The following is a 14,253-nucleotide window of genomic DNA, read 5'->3' as shown; positions in this document are numbered from 1 at the left end:
TTTATTCCAAGTCACACCAGGTGGGAGGTCTTCATCAGTGGTGTTCATGAATAGTTGGAGCTGAGCTTCACATTACCTCATTTGACTAATGTTTCAACATCCAGGTAAGTACTCTCAGCTCATTTCTCTTTGTCTTCAATAACAGAGTGAGGTAAATAGTGATTTCTATCTAATTTGGTTCAACTGTCTTTTCTTCTTACTCTTGATCTAACCAATTCACTAGAGGTTTATTGGTCATGTGGATACAGCTAGTCTATTTGTTCTATGCATTTGCATACATCTCTCAAGTGCTACAACTTTTACATTAATAGACCAACTCATTGAAGTACAATACGTGGTTTGTACAATCAGATCCAAGAGGCTTTCATGTTGATGACATATACCAAAGCTACACCATAACCACTGTCTTATAATAAATTTTTTTTCTTGTGCATGCTAAATAATTCATATCTTAATCCCTTTATGTATTTTTGTGGTATAGTAGGGCAAACATTCTAAATGAATGACCATAAATCATGTCTGCGGGGAGGAAGACGTTTCTGCTGGACATGAACAGATACGATAAAGAACCTGTTAATCTCTGTTGAGTTGCATTGTATTCCATAATACAGGTTGATTTTGATATGGTTAACAAACTTAGCAAGCATAAAGTTGACAGTTTATATCATACATTCCACTAAACTGTCAGAGTGTGCGTGTGTGGAGGAGAATATGGAATATGAAGTTTATGTCTTCATTGCACCCAAGACTATACTCACCTCTGAGAAAGTTCGTTATCACTGTTAGCTAGGTGGATGTGTATCTCTCAAGGTGCTTCAAATCAAGTTATATAATATTCCACCAGTGCATCAGCCATAGACTATGTTAACTGATTGACCAATGAATAAGATTCAGCCAATTTTGTGAAATAGCCAATAACCACAAGTATATACAGGCAACCTCCTTCCATTATCAAGATTGAAACAGTAATATGCAAGTTTCTGAAGCATCAGTGATGACATCCATCCACTAGTTTTCGCTCAGAGCTCAGTTACGCACAGTACCTATGCCTAAGCTACATGCGATCACAGACAAGTTGTGAAGACGTTAAATTTCGTTTTCGGAGGAGATGGTAAATAAATTAAACAAGAGGGAATGCCTAGAAAAAAAATCATTTTTCACGCTAGAGGAATTCAGGATGTTATTATTATTATTTTTTACATATTGCCTTATAGAATTAAAAACTTAAAACTTATATTATATTAAAATACTGATTATCAGTAAATTTTTTATGTTGTACTGGTTGGTTGAAATTCCAAAACAAACACACCCAAGTGTTAGAACGATTTTTCATATATGTATGTATATGCATTCTATTGTAGAATTATTCTACGTGACGCATCATAAAAAGCTTGGATTCATGCAAAACTATGAAGAAAGAACAACACATCTGTCAGTATGATAAGTGAGTTTGTTTTCCTTGACAGAGCTAGTTGTGATGCTTTAGTAATATTGAGTGCGTCAATCATTACTGATTTTTGTTCTATGGAAACCGTTTGTGAAACCTTGAGGTTCTATGTAACACAGTTGGGGAACTACTAATCTACTACTTCATAGGATAGTGTATCTTGTCCTACTTTACCTTCTGTATGAAAGAAAAACTTATTCTTCGACTGTAACATGAAGCAGGCATATTTCTGGTTACTACTGTATGTCTTCGACGATCTGATAATTGTGTATTCCATTTAGTTAACTATTTCAATCAGCCAAATAGCCTCTAGTTTATTTCAACACTAAAATTTGTTTCCATATTGATTGAATTATATAATTTCGTGTGTTTACAGACGATGAGCCAATGTAAAATTTTATATTATCTTCAGTAAATAAAGTTTATTTTATTTATATTTACATCAGTCTTCCCTTTCATTCCAGATGTAATAAATTACTACCACTGCACTTCTGCATAAGAGGTACTAAGAATTATTTTTTGAATTTTTTTTCATTTTCAAGAGACAATTGAAGATTTAAATATTTTATATATTGTCGAAAATAAAACGTCTGCTAAGTTTTTACCTTAAGCGTAATCACTATATAATATTTGTTGGTAAATAAGCACAAAGTTACAAAATGAGTTATTTGTACTCTTCACACTAAAAGTCGATTTCTAGTGTTGAAAGTCTTCATACATACCGCTGTACCATTGAGGGGTACACTAAACAAATATCTAATCTTTTGTTTTTCTTATTGTGAACCAAGTTAATACAGAAACTATTTTGCAAAACCTGAATGTTGAAGCTAACACTCATTTGAAGTTTGTTCTTTGTTGGGAAGACAGTTTACAATGGAATGGTAAATTTGTGATAAAATATGGAAAAACAAATGGCTATGAATTCATTGTGAATGGAACTCGAAAAACATTATTTAAACTTAAAAACCTGCTGGTTGTTTAAGCATTATTAGTCAAAGTAAAATATATTTCTCAATTAAAAATACTTGGAACAGATATTAAATTTAAATGTACCATATAAAAACAAAATCACATTCTATTTAATTTTGCTATCATAAACAACTTTTTTAATAAATTTAATTACCAAAAGACACACCACATAGTGTTCAAAATTCTACCTTTCAATGAATTACACAAAGCATTCCATTATCTCTAATGTTCTGAATTTTTAATAAATCCATCACACATAATTAGTGAGGTTGGCACTTCAGCATCCAAAAGAAAATGAATCCTTCACGCTGATTTGTTTGCTTCAGAAGATGGGAGATTATAATAAAACATTATGAGGTCATAGTTATAATTGTTGCTACCAGATGGCGATTTCCTGGACAGACATGACTCGTACAATGTTTGTCTCATCATGTATATAATTAATCACTAATTAATTAATTAAATCGTCCTAAAAGGACGCTTAACACTAATTTATTTGTAATTAATTCCTCATAAAAGGGGCATTAGATTTTCGTATCACTTAATTAGTTCTACAAGGAAAATACAATAATTAAAACTTACTCAACCAAGTGAATAAAGATTTTTCAGTACTAAATAATTATCTTTCCTGTCCTAAAAGAACTATACCTTAATCTCATGCATACAATACATGACTATAGGTTTAAATAACCCTTAAAATGGTAATATCATACAATAATTAAAATTAATATATATTTACTACTTTGACTTTATACAACATTTTACATTGTCAGTAAAACGTTTATTATGTAATAACACTTTTACTAATTTGATTTTATACAACAAAATCATTTACGCATATTTCTGTATATTACATGACTTTTTACAAAGGCAGACTTTCATGTATGCATATGTTTAATTACTATTATGTTAATGCCTGTCTATTGGATTTACTATGACAGTACTTCTGAAAATCTTCAGTATAGATCATCATCATTTTAATTAATATCTGAGCTAAAAATAATAAATGATTCACTTACTACTTATCCGTCCATTTTCTTTGTAGCCATTGATCACCTCCAAACACACATATTGAGAAAGTATGGAATACATAACTTATTTCCATGTTCTGTAAAATAATGTTTTACAAATTATGCATAACCCGATGTTACTATTTATTTTACCAGAAAGTTACTACAACTTTCAGATTGTCTGGCACGAAACATACATACAAGTCTCTACAAGTTGTTTCTATTATAAGTATACAAGACTAATGAACTGATGTCTCTTTCACGTTACTTCACATGTGACAGTACTTCAGACATACTGACGTCACCAACCCTTAACACATAGTTTACTAAATATGTGCCTATTTCAAAATTAAAAACAATAAAAGGGCATATCTAGCTTGACCATATCACTTATGCTGTGTTAAAATGTAATGTAAATTAAAGCATTAGATACGAAGTCAGTGGCAGACTTGGAGAAAATAGCTATAGGATTATTTTTTACAATACAATACAATACAAAAACTATGTGATTAAAGTTTTAATAGCAATTCATTGTTTGTAACAAAAATTATTAGTTAGCATAATCATTTTATAATAATAAGCCCTAATTAATATTCACTTTACCTAAGTAATCAAAATTTTCTTTATTTTAAAAATTATGCAAAACTCATAAATACTAAATCCACCATGCACTTACAGTTTTAAGACTGATCTTCAGTATACAAATCAAGACTTGAAAGGTATCACACATTAGGAAATATTTAAACATTTGTTTATATAGTGGTGTAAATAAAACAAATCTATTAGGCATAAATAGACAGGAAAGGCGCCCAAACAACATATATTTCGATCGTTTGTATAAAATGGGCAAACAATCCATAAATTCTATTTCAGTAACATTCAAGTTTCTTATGATAAAAGATAATACATACCTTTTCCTTTTTTAAATCTAAATAAACAGTTACATGTATTATACTAAATTTGATCTGGAACTTCCATATTTGTAATTTATTGTATACGTCAGGCTGAGTAAAATATAGTCCTTTTAGCACAGAAAATGTAATAATTTAATACAGAAAATATTTAGTTATTGATTAACTAAGTTTTAATTATTGTATTAGACATGTAAAACTAATTGAATGACAATAAAATGAATGTCCTTTTTAAGATGAATTAATTATAAATGAATTAGCGTTAAGCGTTCTTTTTTATAATAAGTTAATTATAATTGAGTTAATGAATTAGTTTTCAGCGTACTTTTTAGGAAAATGAAATAAATTAATTAGTGATAAATTATAGACATGATGAGACATAGATTATATGAGTCATTGTGATACTAATACGTAATCAGCTTACATGGCCACCTGTCATGGTGGTCTAACAACGTGTTCCTGATGGAAATTTTTGGTAACATGGCAGTGTGCCATGTCGTAATAGCAACTCGCCCTCTGGTATCCGTATCGAAACTTGGAACTACGACCTTGTCAACTTTGATAATATTACACACCTCTCCGATAAAACAGCCAAGGGCCCGGCGTGGCCAAGCGTGTTAAGGCGTGCCACTCGTAATCTGAGGGTCGCGGGTTCGCATCCCCGTCGCGCCAAACATGCTCGCACTTTTAGCCGTGGGGGCGTTATAATGTGACTGTCAATCCCATAATTCGTTGGTAACAGTAGCCCAAGAGTTGGCGGTGGGTGGTGATGACTAGCTGCCTACCCTCTAGTCTTACACTGCTAAATTAGGGACGGCTAGCACAGATAGCCCTCGAGTAGCTTTGTGCGAAATTCAAAAACAAACGAAACAGCCAATCAGCATGAGGTATCATCCACTCAATACTGAAGTGACAACCCTACTTCTCACGTACTGCAAAATATTGTTAAATATTCAGTAACTAGACAAGTTTTCTAATCTTTTGTTTTTGTATGTGTATTTTCTTTTTATACGTTATTATTTGTATGTTTGAAATTAAGTAAAAAGCTACACAATGAGCTATCTGTGCTCTACCCACCTTAGATATCGAAAGGTAGTTTCTAGCGTTGTAAGTTCACAGAATTACCACTGCGTCACAGATTATCGAACATGTCGGAAGCCTGTGCTCAAGAAGTTTTCATTTTATTTCTACTTTTAGTTTAGGTTTGTTTTGTTCCGAAAATTCGCGTACAGTTACACAATGGCTAGACACACAAGCCGTTTCTAATGTTCAACTGATAAACAAAAAGAATAGCAGCAAAGCAACAGCACTCATTGCCAACGCTTGATTTAATCTAATTGAAAAATGAGATTTGATTGCTACTATTTTTTGCACATCTAAGGCTTCAAAGCATGGACCATGTTTTTTTTCGCAATGGCACACAAACAAACCATAAATCCTTAGATTTACAGTCTGGGAACTATAACCATTGATATACCTGGCATGCCTAGATTTAGACTCTCTTGTTGACAACTCTTTAATTAAATAAAAAATTAAAAACTTTACTTCAAATCTTGCCCTATCCAGATGGCCCAGCAATAATTCCGAGGACATCTAAGTTTCGATAACTGTGGCGGTTACAACACAGATTACGTAGTTTTGCGCTTTACAACAAATAATACATTTATAACTGCCGAAGAAAATTGTGAATAATCTCTTCGAGTAATTTTTTATCCTCTGACAGCCTTTTGTTGTTACCAAAGCATAAAAACCCCTTATTACATAGTTAAGTTAGTTAAATATAGCCATAATAACTAATCTCTGTTGCAATAGAACCACAATAATTCGTTTTTTATATATAATTTATTTTTCGAGGCAGTCATTACCCTATTAAATTAGAAACATATATTGAAATAGGCTTTTTTAATAATATAACTAGCCTTATCACATTCGCTTAAATGAACCACTAAATTTTGTCACAAACCTCAAAAATAAAATATAATACTTGTTTGCTTTAAAAAAAATATGAACGAGTACAACACACACAGATTAAGTGTACAAGTGAAACATTAAGTATTTAACTAAACACGAAAAAATAACGATAATATACGTCACTTTTTAAATGGTCAGTTTTTACCAAGGGATCTCCTATTTAATTAGATCCCAATGGCCTGTGAAATTACAATTGACATACCTATGAGCCTATTGAACGATTGATAGTATCATTTGTGCTGGAAGATTTACAATAATTATTTTTAATAACTCCCTCTCAAAACAAGATCACTTGATTACTTGATATAATTTTAATTCAGATTGTGTACTCTGAATTAAGTAGTAACATTTTCCAAAGTACGACACGCTTATAAAGACTGGTTTTAAAGATAACCTGTACGATTTAAATTTACAGATTATGAAATCGAAATGGTTATAGACGTTTAGTTCCATGTATATTACTAAATATGTGGTAAAATTATTAAAGGAAGAAGGAGTTATGCAATAATGCATGAATATAAGACGCACTAATTGTAGAATTAAGTTTATAAAGTGCAAATGCTTTAATTTTAGTAAAATTACGTGGAAAAAACTGACATACCATTTTTTAACATTATAAAGTTTTAAAAATATTTAAAACGTACAGTTTTTTACAATTGTTCGATCTTATATAATCTCGATTTTTGATTTATGCTTTCGAATGATTACTTGTTCTTTTCGTGTGAGAAATAAAATGCTCTAAAGTGAGATAACACAAAGAATGTTAAATTTCAAAGGTACGACGGATAAAAACACAAGTTACTCAAAAGTTTATAAAATCTTTTTTATATAAATGTGCCTTTTTTTTTCTATTTTCACACAAAATACCATTGACATTTTCATATTTAAAAATAATGTTTCCATATGTGTTTGTGTTTTCATAGCAAATCCACATGGGGCTATCTGCTATGTTCACTGAGGGAATAAAACCGCTGATCGGGCCCGGCATGGCCAGGTGGGTTAAGGCGTTCAACTCGTAATCTGAGGGTTGGGGGTTCGAATCCCTGTCGTACCAAATATGCTCCCCTTTCAGCCGTGGGGCGTTATAATATGACAGTCAATTCCACTATTCGTTGGTAAAAGAGTAGCCAAAGAGTTGGCGGTGGATGGTGACGAGTAGCTGCCTTCACTCTAGTCTTACACTGCAAAATTAGGGACGACTAGCGCAGATAGCCCTCGTCTAGCTTTGCGCGAAATTAAAAAACAAAACAAAAAAACCTGATTTTAGTATTCTAAATCCGAAGACTTATCGCTGTCTTACCAGAAGACTAAATATAAAGTAAAAGTTTACGATAATTATACTTGCCCCATAACATTGAAATGCTCTCTTTCTTTTAGTTACTTGTGTTTTTGTGTGTGTTATTTACGTTGAAATTATCTATTTTATTTTAGATTTCTTATTTTGTTACCTGCAACATCGTAAAAGCAATCTAAAGATGAAATTAATTGGAGCCATTTTCTTCCCTCATTCGCTTTGACATTGTGTTTGGTTGTACGTTTCGGACTCATAATTCAAATAAATAACAAACATTTTATATAGTTTCTTCATAATTTACTTATATCTATCGATTTGTAAACATAAAAACTTAGATTTATTTGTTTTTGGCATGTTAGGAGTCTATTCGTTACCTATTTAAAAAACAACAGCTGGTGCCTAAAGATATATATATTGCATAACCTGAGAAACTAAGTATGTAAGCCGCGCCATAGAAGGTATTATAGGTTACTAAGACGGGTAAGCAATGAAGTTTTGTTTGATAGGAAATGTCATACAGATATTTTTCATGTAATGTTTTCGTTGAGTAGCCTAATTTACGTCACTCGTTTTGTATCTTGGCAGGGCGCGGATTAGCCATATGGTAGAGCTCTGGGTGTTGAAGATAGCGAATCTAGTTCGTGTTCGTGCGATATTACAAATTATGCCCCGAATATTAAGACAATTTCTTGAACATTAAGCGGTGGGTTTGTTACAAGAGTGATAGTAAATCTCTTAGCGTGAATGGTGGGTGGTAGGGTGCTGCTGACTGGCTGCCTTCTCAATAACGCAGACTTTTAAATTGAATATTCATTAAAGTTGTTTTGGTTTTAATAACCGATTTTTCATAATTTAGCTATGTAAATTTGGAACATAATGTTCATTTTCTTGTATCACGTAAGGATATTTTACAAATCGGGAATAAAGAAAACTATTACTTATATCAAATTATTTCGTTTACCACAATGAATACCATTTTTGTTATGTTTGGGATATAGAATGATCGATAAGACTCACACGTCGAGATTGGTCTAGAGAAATTTTTATCCAGTGGTTGTCAGTATTTTAAGCATAACAAAATGTTATCTGATTTCAAAGAAAATTATTAGCTTACAATACTGTTTGAAAGTGTAAGGACAAGAGAATATCTTGTCATTCTTTCTACTTTATAAGGCTAGTTATTCCATGCCATTACAGAAAGTAAATTTCAACACTACTTTTATTGCAATGCTTCACCAAATCCTGTTGAGAGTTGAATGCGCCAGGGTGAGTCTTATTATTCTTTAGAATACCCTTATATTTGTATCAAGGGCATGTCATAAGAATTCTGTTTGAATGAATGTACTGATAAAACTTAGAATACAGATTGTGAAATAAATATTTTGTGTACGTCTGAGTGATTGGTATTATATTTTATTTTATTTTCGATATATTTTAAAATACAATAATTTTAGACAAACGTACACCGAAAATGGTCAAGCAAACGAGATGCAATTACAAACTTACAACCCACATCAATACAAAAAGCAAAAAGAATAAGAAAGGATACAAAGCAAGACAGAGATTTAACGATAAAGTTGTAATGTGGTATTTCTTCTTCTAATAAGTAATAATGATTTCAAGAAAAACGAGAGATCACAATTCTAATAGGAAAATGCTACAGTTTTTCGTATTCTGTCTATATCGAAACGACACATTTTGTTTATTCAACGGCCTCCCGCAGTGACTCAGCAATAAGAAGGCTTATAACTTTAAAAACCAGGTTTCAATACCTGAGGTTGGAACAGCATAAACAGCCCACTTTGTAGCTTTCTGCTCATCAGAAAAAAAGACAAACAAACAAGATATAATCATGTAAATGTCAAAATAAGAACTTTTGTTATCATTTTGTTAATCTTGAAATATTTTTATGTAAATAATGGTGAATTATTATTGAGAAAACAGATAAACTTACTGACACAGTGTAAACTTTAATCTTTTGAAGTTTTCCACGAGTAGATTATTTCTATATCACGCACATGCACACTACTTCCTGAGACCAAATGCAAAAAAAAAAAAAAAAATGTCCTCAGTGGGTCAGCTGTAAGTTTACAGACTTTAAAACTAAAAGTCGAGGTTTGATACTCCGCGGCGAACACAGTATATAACCCAACGTGGCTTTGCCTTAAAACAAACAAACCAAAATCGTAAACAAACAACAACAACAAACCAACTATTAATCAAATTGCATTTTACTTTCATCCAAGTTAAAAACGAGTTTATCTTTATGTTAATTATACTACAATTTACGTATTATTTGGTATAAGTGCATAATTTTTGATGTAGCGGTGATAATGAAACTGCGTAAAGAGACAGATTTTAACACCGATATATGTGGTGAAATTAGAGTTGAATTTAGACATAACAGAGAAAGCTTAGAAGACTCACTGTTTAATAATAATAGCTTACAAAACTTAATATACCAATTCATTTTGTAATAGCAGAATGTCTTACTTTGTACTGTCTTTTATGTACAAGTAACGTAGATTATTACATATACACGTGAAGTAGCCAATATTAATGCTATTAATTAACTCGTGTATTACAACTGATTGATTTTTATCATTCTTGTTTCTCATACATACATATAGTTAAGCATGTCTTATCTGTCAAAGCATTTTAACATAGTGACTGGGCAACATCAATGTCGTCCAGTAAAGAAAATTTCTCATATAGTAAAAAGAATTTTAAACTAATGGGCGACAATATGTTTTTTACCTTTTGTATTATTTGCTATCTATGTATAAATATGTAGTTTGTTTTTTAAGAATGAATTACATTTGCAATTTTCTAGTTCAAATCTTTATGAATTTAAACACCTATTTTAAATAAGGCAAGAGTGTAAAACCCTCTAAAATAATTGTGCTGTGTACACTTTTTATTCCAAAACATGAAAATGAATTTTTTTTATAGCTCACAACATTTTCTTTATCTTATAATGGGTTTCATACTTGTGAACACTAAATGGCTTCTCTATGTTACCCAGTAGAATTTGCTTAAAAAATGCTTTGCTATCTGCGTTAGATTCCCATAACGTTGTTCTTATGAAATAGAAAGAGTGGAAGTAGTCGAGAAAAGTGAGATCGCTAAAGTGTAAACATTTCAATTATCATAACTGTATGTAAATACACAATAACGAGTAAAGTGATTTATAATAAAGTTTCAATCACACTGATGGAATGTGAGTCCAACGTTGGACTGAAGAGGATATGTGAAATGTCGAAAATAATATCCATATAAATATGGTAGAGTTCCGTTAGTGAATAATTAAACCTCATTGTAAATTTCAACTGTTATCCGTCCTCTACTCTGGCAACGGTTTTCAAATGTTAACATTTTATATCCATATTACAAAATATTTTGTAGTTAAGCGCAAAGCTATACAATGCAATATTTATGCTCTGCCTACCACGGGTATTGAAACCCGGCTTATGTCATTGTAAGTTCGCAGACATGCTGGTATGACACTGGGAGCCTTATGATAAAATTAACTGTATTGGGTAAGCTTCCTTCCACTGAATGTAAGCACTTTAAACTTGAAGAAAAGTGAAAAATTGTAACACTTAAAAATTAAACTTAAAATATTCGTCACGCTGTGAATTATGACATCCAGAATGTTTAATTTCAAATACTTTGTTTTTGAGCGCAAAGCTACACAACAGGCTGTCTTTGCAATGCTCATGGGTATCGAAACCTTGTTTTTAACGTTGTAAGCTGTTCCGTTGAGAGACATGTGGTTTTAAAAAAGCCCTCTATATGGTTCAAATTTTCAAGTTCGAAATATGATACTTCAGACTACAGAAGTGTGTTTACGTGTTTTCTTATAGCAAGCCACATCGGGCTATCTGCTGTATCCATCGAGGGAATCGAACCCCTGATTTTAGCGTTGTAAATCCGAAGACTTACCGCTATCACAGCGGAGAGCAAATACAAAAGTGAATATATGAAAATACAATTTTCAGCCTTATGATTATTCCAAAGCCACAAAATTACTGAAAATACCATTTTTTAAATGGATTCATACTTTAAGAAAATGCATAAAATTATTAAAAAAGTGATTAATTTTTAATAAATGTCATATGTTTTCGACCATTGTATTTGACAAATATGGGTAGTTAAATCCAAACTTTAACATACTTCGAAGCAATAACCTGCCTTTTCACATATTTTGTGGATATATGTTGGAATTTTTAAACAATGGTTCTAGTTGCTTACGTTATTGTAAACTACGTGTACAAGTATTATAAAGTTGCACTAAATATCTTGCTATGTATAAAATTATAAGAATGAAATCATCAAGTTCTACTTCCGACCAAGAGAACTGAATATCTGCATATTATATTTCCCGATATTCAAACCATGTAATGTAAGCTGCCCGCGATTATTAATAAAAAATAAATCGTTTCACCAGTTAAAAATCTTGTAATGATGAATACAAGAATAACTTGAAAAAAACATAAAAAGTGCTAAAAGTGTCTTTGTTTAAATTTACTAAAGTATAAATCGTAAACAACGCGTCTTTTAGAAGTCCTATAGTTAAATTTTGTTGTATTGTTGACCTATTCACAAGTTAAGCATATTATTACTTCTTTATAAAAATGCTTATATTAACGCTGTACAGTGAATATGTTTAAAAGGTGTACGTGCATATTCCTAGTTTCATAAAAAAAATCTTCCTCCTACTGCCTAATCGTGTAAAGTGGGTTATGTTACATCATATAAGAAGTCGTATAAAAAGAATCAAAGGCATTTGGTACAAGATGTTCCTGCCTTAGGGTTGACTAGCTGTTTGAAAGTTTACGGAACGTCCTCCTACCCTGCGATTAAGGCAAGTTTTACGTTCACGCAAGTAGGAGACGGCACCACGAATATTTTCCCACAGTTAGAAGGCAGGGGCAGAAGGGGAAGTAGAAGGGGATAATCAACCAAAGAGGACGAGCCAAGGAGACAGATTTAGCGATCCTGACAGACTACGTAGAGACTCTTATAACAATGTACATTTGAGATTGAAAATAACTTGTCAAATCTTAATCTTTTATTTCTGAGTAGTATGTTCTTTATCAGCACAGCTTTATACTGTAATTAAACTAAGATTATAAGTTCACAGAATTAGCAAAAACAATTTTTTTTACATGGATTATGGTCTGAGATGAAGATAACTGACATGCTTTTTCGTCCGGTTTTACTTAAGAATTTCGAAAGGTATTTATAAGGTGTTCCAAAATAAACAACACCGGAAAATGCATTCAAATAAAAAGAATTGCTTAAACAGATAAATATTAACTTAATTATGCTGGCAACGATGTACAAAAAATAACTTATAGTTGAAAAGTTGTTGTGCATTCTTCGTACTATAAACTGTATTGCGTGAATTGGTCAAATAAACAAAGAAAACCTGTTTTTGGTCAGTAAAGTGTGACACAATTAAAATACTTTCAGTCTTATTGTGATCTACTAACACATACATTTCATTTCTAAGTTATCATTTTGATAGGCAATGTGGTTTTAACTTTAATGTTTCTGTTTCTGCTAAGTGTCTTTTTTTCTTTAAAGCAAAGCCACATTGAGTTATCTACTGTGTCAACCTCGGGAACTCAAACCTTCAAATTTTAACGTTATAGTTCCAGTAAATTACCACTGTCCTACCAGAGGAAGCTAAATGTCTCCAATCGAAAACTTTAACCGAGAAACAATTGTTACACACAGTTTACGTTTAGAAGACTTAAGTAAAATTATAAGTATCTAAAAACACTATATTTTACCCCCGGGTGGCTCAGCGGTATGTCTGTGGACTTACAATGCTAAAAACCGGGTTTCGATACCCGTGATAGGCAGAGCCCAGGTAGTCCATTGTGTAACTTTGTGCTTAATTCAAAACAACACTATATTTTTATTGTTGACCTTGTAAAACGATAAGAATAAATTTATAACTTTTGAAATTACTACTACAGAAATTCAAAAGCAAAAACATGCAAGTCGGTGGCCTGTAGGAATATCGGATTTTATCTTTTTGCATCGGCATGCCATTTTTTTTCTAATTTCTTTCTTCGAAGAATTCTTAAATTATATTGTGCTATACTACAATATAAACTTTTTTTTTTTTTTACAATTATAATAATTATTTACAATTTCGTTCGACAGACTATGTTTTGTAGTATTTAACTTTATGCTTGGCTTTAATCAAATGTAAGAACAACACTCACTTAATCAAAAATATTTTAAAATGTTTGTCAGACCTTATAAGCGCACCTACCAAAAGAAAGATTAAGGTGTTAAGAGACATCCAAAAAAAATCCACAAAAGGGTTCAAGGTCACAGGAAAAAGGTACCCTCTCAATGCTTGCTGAGGGCGTGAAAGACCTCGCTCACTTTACTTAGCAAAGAAATTTTTAAAGAGACTGTATGGACTTACAAGCCCAAGGTCAGTTGAACAGTGCCATTCAGGTTGAAAGTTCGTGCATCATACTGAAGCAAAGTGAAAGTCGTATTTTGAGAAAAGCAGAAACTACGGAGTTGAAATTCTACAATATTGGTGACAGGCATCTCAGAACACTTGGCCAAAGTCACAAGAACCGTTGACAATCACTCATATCCAAATTCGGCAGAAAATCA

General features: G+C 31.9%; 1 long non-coding RNA gene across 1 annotated transcript in view; it reads right to left on the bottom strand.

Moving 5' to 3' along the window:
* The window catches only part of LOC143253201 (uncharacterized), a 29,609-nt gene that overhangs the window by 2,292 nt on the left and 13,064 nt on the right, over nt 1-14,253 (bottom strand). Inside the window, exon 2 of the long non-coding RNA XR_013029443.1 lies at nt 3,436-3,524. This is a non-coding gene — a long non-coding RNA (uncharacterized LOC143253201). The remainder of the gene's footprint in view (nt 1-3,435; nt 3,525-14,253) is intronic.

Source organism: Tachypleus tridentatus, chromosome 6 (genome assembly GCF_004210375.1).
Source record: "Tachypleus tridentatus isolate NWPU-2018 chromosome 6, ASM421037v1, whole genome shotgun sequence".
NCBI lineage: Eukaryota > Metazoa > Arthropoda > Merostomata > Xiphosura > Limulidae > Tachypleus > Tachypleus tridentatus.
The sequence above is the reverse complement of the archived record's forward strand: the minus strand, read 5'-3'. Positions and strand labels throughout refer to the sequence as shown.